The sequence below is a fragment of the Nothoprocta perdicaria genome, unplaced genomic scaffold, assembly GCF_003342845.1.
Source record: "Nothoprocta perdicaria isolate Ctin4 unplaced genomic scaffold, notPer1 scaffold_66, whole genome shotgun sequence".
Lineage (NCBI taxonomy): Eukaryota > Metazoa > Chordata > Aves > Tinamiformes > Tinamidae > Nothoprocta > Nothoprocta perdicaria.
The window spans coordinates 3,557,716-3,566,110 of NW_020455932.1; the positions used below are offsets into that span (position 1 = coordinate 3,557,716).

The following is an 8,395-nucleotide window of genomic DNA, read 5'->3' on the forward strand; positions in this document are numbered from 1 at the left end:
GGCGGGAGCACCAAGGCCTCAATGCCATCTGGCGTGGGAGCCAGCGCGGAGCGCAGATTCTCCGGGAGCACCAAGGCCTCAATGCCGTCCTGCGCGGGAGCCAACGTGGAGCGTGGTCCGAGCGGGAGCCGGCGGCTCCTTCGGGAACACCAAGGCCTGAACGCCGTCCGGCGTGCCGTGTCGCTGGGACCGTGTGCCTCCCTTCTGCTCYGCTTTGATTGTGCCGCCATTAGGTGGAAATGAGAGATGAACTGATCAAATGCTCCTCAGAACGGCTTTAGGGTTTCAGTTTGAATATATATATATATTTTTAATTAGCTGCATGTAAAGACTTTATGACTCCAAATAGCAGCCAYGAAACCAGCAGCCTCGCAGTTTGATCCTTTGTTTTTTCTGGTGCACAAGGAGTCTTGGTAGCTCTAGGTTTTATACCCAGCCAGAGCCTCTGAACCGCAGCTAACAGCCGGTGGAAACATCAAGTGATTATCTTATAAGTATGCCTATCAGGGACACATGAAAAGGAGTGCTGTGTGCGTATAGAATTAGACTGACGAGTAGCAGAGCAGGCAGCTGCATTTTAACAGGAGCAAAGATGGTCTTTAATAACATAGAGGATATTGTAGCACATCGAATGTTATGCTATTTTTTTCACTTTAAAAACACTTCTTCCCTTGTCCTAGTTGCTAGGACTTTTATGCTRTGAGCTAGAGGAATGATTTAAGCATTTTTATCTCTGATTGATTTTCAAAGGACTGAGAAAAGAGATGACCTGGAGTGAGTGCTGGTGGGTTTCTGTCTTCGAAAGCCTCCTGTCCCCTTTTTCTTGAGCCAGCTGGAGCCTGGATAGCGCCTGGAGCCTGGGTTACCCTGAGGGTGACGCAGCGAAGTCCTGGATCTGAGTGACTCCGCCATTTCGAAAGGCTTGACAATGTAAAGTTGCCTMTTAGAGGAAACTGTAACGTGGGATTAATTAGCCTGGGCGAGCTAGGACAGTGGCAATGTGCTGACTTGTTACTACATGTCCCAGGTTGGGCCAGGCCAGGAGTCTGCTACAGGCTTATGTCTGGCCATCTTGGAAATTGTTTAACTGTCCCGTGCTTTTATTAACTCAAAACGTGAATTGGAGCAGCCTTTGCAAGAGGCTGACTGCCTTGGTTCAGACTTGCCAGTATCTGCTGGATGTCATTTGAATTGGCAGAACTGAAGTGTCTCGTGTGGATCTGTAAGCATGAGAGCAGAATGAAACCTTGCGTTTTCAGCATCATCAGGGGGAGCTGAGTAATCTGCTGTGTCCTGCGATGAGGAGGCAASACCAGGGACCTCCTGAGCTCCTTTGCAACCTCAGTGATTGTGTGATACAAGAGCAAACCAGTTGTTCCAGGTTGTGAGGTGCACGTTTTGCACCTTGTGTGGTACTTCATGTTCTCATTCTTTTGTCTGTGAAGTCTGTTTTCTTCACAGTTGCAGATTTTTTTGTCTTCCACTCAGCGGTCTGTGTGTTGATATCCCCTAAGGAACCTGCTTCTCTCGTTCACTACTAGTAATACGATTAAAATTTGTCAGGCTTGCTGCTGCAGCAGAGCTGGCTGCACGTGCTGAAGTGGCTGCAGCTGCTCAAAGAGTAGAGAAAATTGGTTTGGGCTGCTCGTGTTCTCCAGCTGAGAGAAGAGAACACATCTGGCGAATGTGCATCCTTTGGTCCTCAGAAAACCTGTGGGATAGCTATGGGATACCTTGTGGAGAGGTTGCTAAGAATTGTTTGGCATTTTTCCATGAATGATGGAGGGATGAGACTCACTTCCCAGCAGTGTTTTGCAACCATCTGTATTGTGACAAACTAGGGAAACACCTTCTGTGTCTGTACTCCTCCCTGCACGATCCACGCATGTTGCCAGTTGTGGTAGCAGTATGAGCCACCTGATAGGGAAATGTGTTATAGGCCCATTAAAAAGCAACAAGAATGTGTTTACTGGCTGTATCTCATTCCAGATGCTTCATAGCTTTAGGGACAACAGGGATCTCCACAAAATGATTGCATGTACCACATCTCTCCTATGGAACTTGCACTGTTTGACCAACACTTAAAATAAAATAGCCCTTAAGAGCTTGCGAGGGCCAAGGAGCAGGAGATGCAGGGCTGTCAGCAGGGTGAGGCAGTGGGCAATACCAGTTGAAAGAGGCCGTGAAGGAGCAGAACTTTTGACAGCAAGGTCAGTGCTGTTGAACTGTAGCCATGGAGAAGATTAAGTAGGTGATCTGAGTACTGGTCAGTGACCTATGAGATGCTGCTGTGAAGTGCAGAGAGGGAGGAAGGAAATCACACCTTAGCTCCATATCTGGTTTGTATCCAGAGGAAAACTTCCTCTCTGCCTCCGTACTGGTTTTGCTTCTAGTAACATAGAAGAGCTGGAGCGGTGGGATGGTGGATGGTCAGGCACTGGGGTGGAGGAGAAGCAGCAGCTCTGCTTGGTAGCTGACCTGTTACCATCTCAGTGTCTGCTGGGACTTTGAGATGGGTGATGTCCCGTCTGTGAGCRGGAGTGAGGGGGCAGGAGGAAACTAAGGAGTAACAAATCGCTGGGAGGACTGTGTGTGTGTGTTGAACCTGTGACGGATGCCTCGATGTTGTGCCTAGGCTTCTGCTCCGTGGCAATGCCCTGCACGAACAGGATGGGGGTCATGCAAAGAAGGTGGGGACAAACACATACACTGAGAAGCAGTAGAAAACTCTGCTTAGGAGAATAGTGAATCCCTTGGAAAGTAGAGGACTTATTTCTCAAAGGCACGAAGCAAGTATCCCAGGAAGCATCCCAGAACAGACTGGAGAAGCACAAGTGGGCTGTAGTTTAGATGACCCCGTATTAGAAAGGAGAGGGCCTCAAGGGCACTCTCAGGGTTTGTCTGAGGTAGGCTCACTTGTTTTAAGTTTTTCATGCTTAGTACTCACTTTCCTCCAAGTCCTAGCTGAGGAGGTATTTTGGCTTTCATGGCGATTTCGCTGTGCTGTTCTATGTGTGCTACTCCACAAAACTCCTGGGGACTCTTTCAGGGCCACCGTGCATGTGCTATTAATGGTTGACCTTTAAATGCCTACAGTCACTGATACAGAAATAGAAATAAGTCGAAATAAAACCAACAGATAACCATTACCGGAACATTACTGACTGTTGTATTTTATTATCCTAGGACTTCCCCAGCTGATAAAGACCAGCTCTCGGACCTGCAGAAAACTCATGATGGCATCCAGGAAAAGGGGAAACCACTGTCCAGTTTGGAGAGGGGGACGTGGAGGCTCTCTTCATCTTAAATAAACCCATTTTTCTCAGAGCTGGTTCTTGCTCAATTCTGAGGTTCAGCGCTCAGAAGAGCTAAGTTCTACCATGTGAAAGAGGAAAGTGTCCTCTTCTCTCTCGTATTCTGAAGAATCCTTTCCTGACATCCTGCTTCTTCCAGGTTCTGGGCTGCTATAAGGGAATCTGTGAGTAGAAGTAGGATGCCATGAAGTCTTGTATTGTTTATACAGATTGTTCCTTAAAAATTAGATTTAATATTAGTTTTTGTTCTGAGAAAATAAACCAGTCTGAGAACTAATGCTAGCAGAACTTGTGCCAACAATTTATTGTGCAAGAGTGATGAATGTCTCTTTCAGCGCAAGGAACTGGAATTTGGAAACAGGGTCCAATTTGTTGTTAGTATAGCTAGCTCCCTTCTTGGGCAACACGGTGTGTTTTACTCTTTGTTTTGTCTGAACGTTCCTATGCATGTTGATGCTAAATTTCAAATTACATGAAGGCTTTTTTTTCCTATTCAGGCATTGCTGACTTTTCTATGTTTGCTCAGGTTGGTTTCCTTCTGGAGCAAAACTCACCGTATCCTCCCTGCATGTCTCTGAACATAGACCTTGGTGGTGTGACCGAGTTAATAAACACAAAACCAAATGCCTCTTGGTGAACCTGTGGCAGGCAAATACAGAGCTAGAGAGAAACTGCTTGAATTCCATGGAGGAGGAACCTGGTAACCTGAAACGATGTTTTTATGGCATTTGTCCCCTCTGTGCTTGGCCAGCAAGGTTAATGTCTTCCAAATGTACTCCAGTGCCTCGTTGTTGACTTGCAGGGCATGGAGGGTTGCCCGTGGTGAATGCGTGTTCCAAGGCGGCTGCTTGCCAGGAGAGAAAGGTCTTCAGAATTCCTATTTGCCCCAGTTCTGCCAGCATCTTTATGGCTTTTGCATTCCGTACCACCAGACTTTGACAGTATCTTAAAATAAAATGCCCTCTCTGTAAGACATTCTGAAAAGAGGGAAGTGGACGAAAGCTTTGGGTTGGCAGCACCTTCTAAGCACACTTCTGGACCTTTTTGCTTGCCTGTTTATTCTGGTCCTCTGCCTGTGGGGAAAGGACATTCTGGTAGCTGAGAGAAAGAAGGTCAAATCCTGCTGCGCTCCTTAGTCTGAAGAAAGGACAGATACAAAGGCAGTGTGGACTTTGGGTCATTTGTAGTCATTTGCCTTATTTTCTTTCCTAGATGTACTTTCCCAAAAGATTCCAAGAATATAAATGTGGTGATCAGAAAGGAAGAAATACAGCTGTATAATAATAATTTTCTTGAATTATACAATAAACCACTTTACTTTTTTCCAGAGTCTTGATGAATAGTGTACAGTTCAGTCAGTACACAACTGAAATTCAGATATTGCACGTAAGGTAGTTGGCAGGGTTTTTAACTGGGTTGAGCAGGCAAATCAAAGCACACACTTTGATTAAAAGATTACAAGCCCGTGCTCTCATTTTGTTAAATGTGGCCAATTTCTCATGTTTGGATTTCCATCACTATGGTAGCTGGACCTTCCCAGCTGTTCTCAAGGCACACAGACTATGAAGGCAGCCTTATCTCAAGCTCACTGTTGCTCTTTTCCAGAACAGGATTAAAAGTTTATCCCCATCAGTCCCCAYTTGGTTGGCAATGAAGTGGATGGCTCGCTGATCCCTTTTTGCTGGGTAGACACTAGATGGCAATGCATCCCTCATAATACTTTGATAAAAGGAAGCAGCCCAGGGGTTCRTTTCTGATGGGCTTAATATCTGGATATTGCTCTTTTTCTGTACAAATTGTTCCAATAGCTTCCTTCGGTCAGAWGCTGATGCCAGCTCCATGCAAGGAGCAGAGAGCTTAGCGTTCTGTGACTGAGAATACACCGCGAGGCCTGGAGACACAAATGTGGTACAGTTTTCTAGCACAGTTGTGCCTTCAGGAAACTTTCTTCAGCCTTTTGTGGACCTGAGGTGCGGTGTTTTGGCACTTGTCTGATAGCCTTCAGCTGCTGGCGTTAAGTGAGCGCACSCGAGTGCCCTTGAAAATGGAAACTTGTCCCTATGCAAGTAGCTGCAAGGGCAAAGGCAGCACCTGGAGCTGGCTTGGAGAAATTCCCCTCTGGGAGAGATCAGTCCTGCAACATCCGAAGTACCCCCCCATGCTTGGGCCGTGGTGCGTGGGTGCTGGTGCGACGGCTCGGGGCGCAGCACGGATTGGGTTTGGGAGTTTTGGCAAGATCCCTGCTGCTGCCGTCAGCCGCCTGCTGCAAAGCGCCTTGCAGAGCTGCCAGGGACGGCAGTGACCCTTCCCAGGAGATGGCTCCCCGCCTGCAGCCTGCATTGGACCTGGAGTCTGTCCCGGGGTTCATGGCTAGTTTGCYGATACCCTAAGGACTTTCTGTTGTTGACTAGAGCTCACCAAAATGCAATTTTTCATTTTTTTTCCTTATCTATAATAAATTGCCAATAATTGGTACTGCTGTTTCTTTTCTGAAGAAACACAAACTTTCAGCCTCTGAAAGAAATGYGGCCCAAACTAAAAAGTTTTGCAAAGAATCTCGATTTGTAATTGTTAATCAGTAAATTTGGACCTTCAAGTTTGCTATTGAGACTTTTTGACCAAAATGCCTTTACATTTTATTTTTCCTTCTCTCTTCYAAACAGTTTTACAAATATCTTTGGAACGTCCCAGGGAGAAACTATTTTGAAGGCTTGTTACCTTTTACAGCTCCAAAATGGTCTTGTATTTTCAGTTTGGGTTTATCTAATGCCATCTTGCAGCTTCTGAACCTCACTGAGTATTTGCCAGATTAAAACAGTATCTAGTATCATGTGCTGTCTTCCTGGCGTGGGTGAGTTTAACCAAAACCTAAGATACTGTCTGCCCTCGATCCCTCTTTTGGTCCAGTTCCTTGATTTGTGAAGGAAAGGTAAAACCCATGTGAAGCGTTAAAATAGATGCTGSCCCTCTGCAAGGTGGTGGAGAGTCAAGTCTCCCAGCTTGTTGCCCTTGCTCGTMATGTGCTTGGTGCCACCAAGCCCCCGGGATACCCCAGGGGGGCACCARGCCCCAGCGCTTTGGCCCGTGGACTCCGAGAGCTGCTGCGGACCTCAGGGCGTGCTGCGGACCTTGGAGCACCCTGCAGACCTCAGGGCGTGCTGCTGCACCAGCCCCAAGCCTGGGCTAACGGCCTCGCCTTGCAAGCTGCCCGCCACCCCAGGGAGAGACAAGCACACAGGGTGGCAGAGAGAGGGTGGGATGACCTGGTGAGGGCCTCTCAGCAGCCAGCAAGGAGAGATACTGGGGGGTGCTCTGGTTTTGGCAGCTGCTGTTATGGTGGTGACCACGAGCATCTCCCCTCGGCGGGTCCTCCTGTGCCCTTCCCGGTCTCCCCGTCTTTGGGGGCTGCTGCCGGCTCTGGTTGCTCATCAAGAGGCTGTCGGGCCGGGAGCTGTGCAGAGGGCCCGGTGGAAAGGTGGAGCCTGACTTGTTCCTGGGGCGCAGAGCTGCTCGGGCCGGGGTGCTCGCGGGGCCCTGCCCGATGCAGCGCCAGGCGCGGGCACCGCGCGCCTATTTTTACCCGCTCCGCGCTCCCTGCCCCCGCGTTTGTGTTGGCACCCGCCGCAGAGCGAAGCCGCTTTAATTGGCAGTTGTGTTTGCGGCCAGGGTGCTATGAAAAGGGTTTCTGTCTCGCTCTCTAAGTTCCCCCGAATATGTTTTCCTTCTTAATATAATATTCACTTCATTATTAGCTGAAAGAACCTCTTTTGAAAGGTTTCTTTCCTCCCTCCCCACTTCACTCCCCCCTTTCTTCCAAAAATATATGAACCGCTCCCTTCACACAGAAGCGCTCTGAGGCCGGGATTGTCCGCCGGAGGGGAAGCGAGAAGCCCGCCGGCAAGCGGGATTTACACAGAAATTCCTTTCTGTCCCAGGAACAGTGCCCCAATGTGCGGCCGCGGCGGCCGGCCGGGCGAGGCGGCGCTCGCGGCAGCGCTGCGTGAGACGCTCTGCGCGAGCCCCTCCACAGACTTTTCCCCTTCACCGCACGGCCTTTTATTTATTTCTTTATTTATTGGTTTGTTCCTTGCATTGGGTGCCCGTTGGGGCACCTCGCGGTGCTGCGAGGTGGCGGGGGTTCTTCCTGCCTCTGCGAGGCCGGGAGGATTGGGCTGCCCCTAGGTGGGTTCTTAGGGGCATCGTGCATGGTCGCCAGGGCCCTTCTTCATTAGGGGCTCTGCAAACGTGGGATTTCTGTAAGGGCTTTGTCTCTGGCCTGAGGAAACCACTCCTGCTCCCGCAGGTCATGGAGGAGATGCTGCCCTTGGCTGCAGGATGGTCCCCAAGAGCTTCCAGCCTCCTGGGGCTGTCTCAGCCCTCCCTTGGGTGCTGGACGGTAGAGGCCTTGTTTGGTCCTGGGGGAGGACGAGCTTTGCTTTCCTCTCTCGCCCTTGCATCTGAGCTCTGCTGGTTAGAGGGCTGCCCAAACAGCCCAGGTTGCAGCAACAGGGACTGATGCGAAAGAGACACGTGGCCCAGAGCACACTTGCCTGAGGGAAGACGGAGCAAGAGGACAGAGCRAACACAGCTTCCACCAAGAGGCCACCAGGCTCCCCGGTGTCTCCTCCAGGCCTCTGGCGCCAGCAAGGAGGCCTGCTGTGCTCCTCTTGACCTTGGCCCRTGTAGAGGTACGTGTCCTCAGTTGAGTGAGGGTTCAAGCAAGGCCCATGGCAATGGGTATCTTAAAAATGCCACATCAGGTATTGCTTTCCCAAATTGGGTCACAATCTAAAGTCCTTCCAAAGAAGAAACAAGCTCACGCTGCAGGAGGAGCCAGGGCCACATGCAGGCAGCATTCCCCATCGGGGCTTTGTCGCAGTCCATTATGTGGACCCAGCTTTCCATGGAATCGCTCACCGTGCTCCTGTCAGACCTCTGGCAAGAGCTGCCTGGAGAGCAGTCCCTCAACTTGCTGAAAAAGGCAGAGGAAGGTGCATGGCTGTTTTTCATCATGAGGTTGCACGGGATCCAACATTAGAAGAGGATTCTCTGGTGTGAATTTTACTAATCTCCAYGTTCTT

General features: G+C 49.6%; 1 protein-coding gene across 1 annotated transcript in view; it reads left to right on the top strand.

Annotated features, from left to right (window-relative positions):
- FKBP6 (FK506 binding protein 6) overlaps nt 1-4,137 on the top strand; it is a 19,521-nt gene extending 15,384 nt beyond the window's left edge. The window contains exon 8 of the mRNA XM_026050230.1: nt 3,187-4,137. The gene's annotated coding sequence lies outside the window, so the exon portion shown is untranslated. The remainder of the gene's footprint in view (nt 1-3,186) is intronic.
- The last annotated feature ends 4,258 nt before the right edge of the window (nt 4,138-8,395 follow it).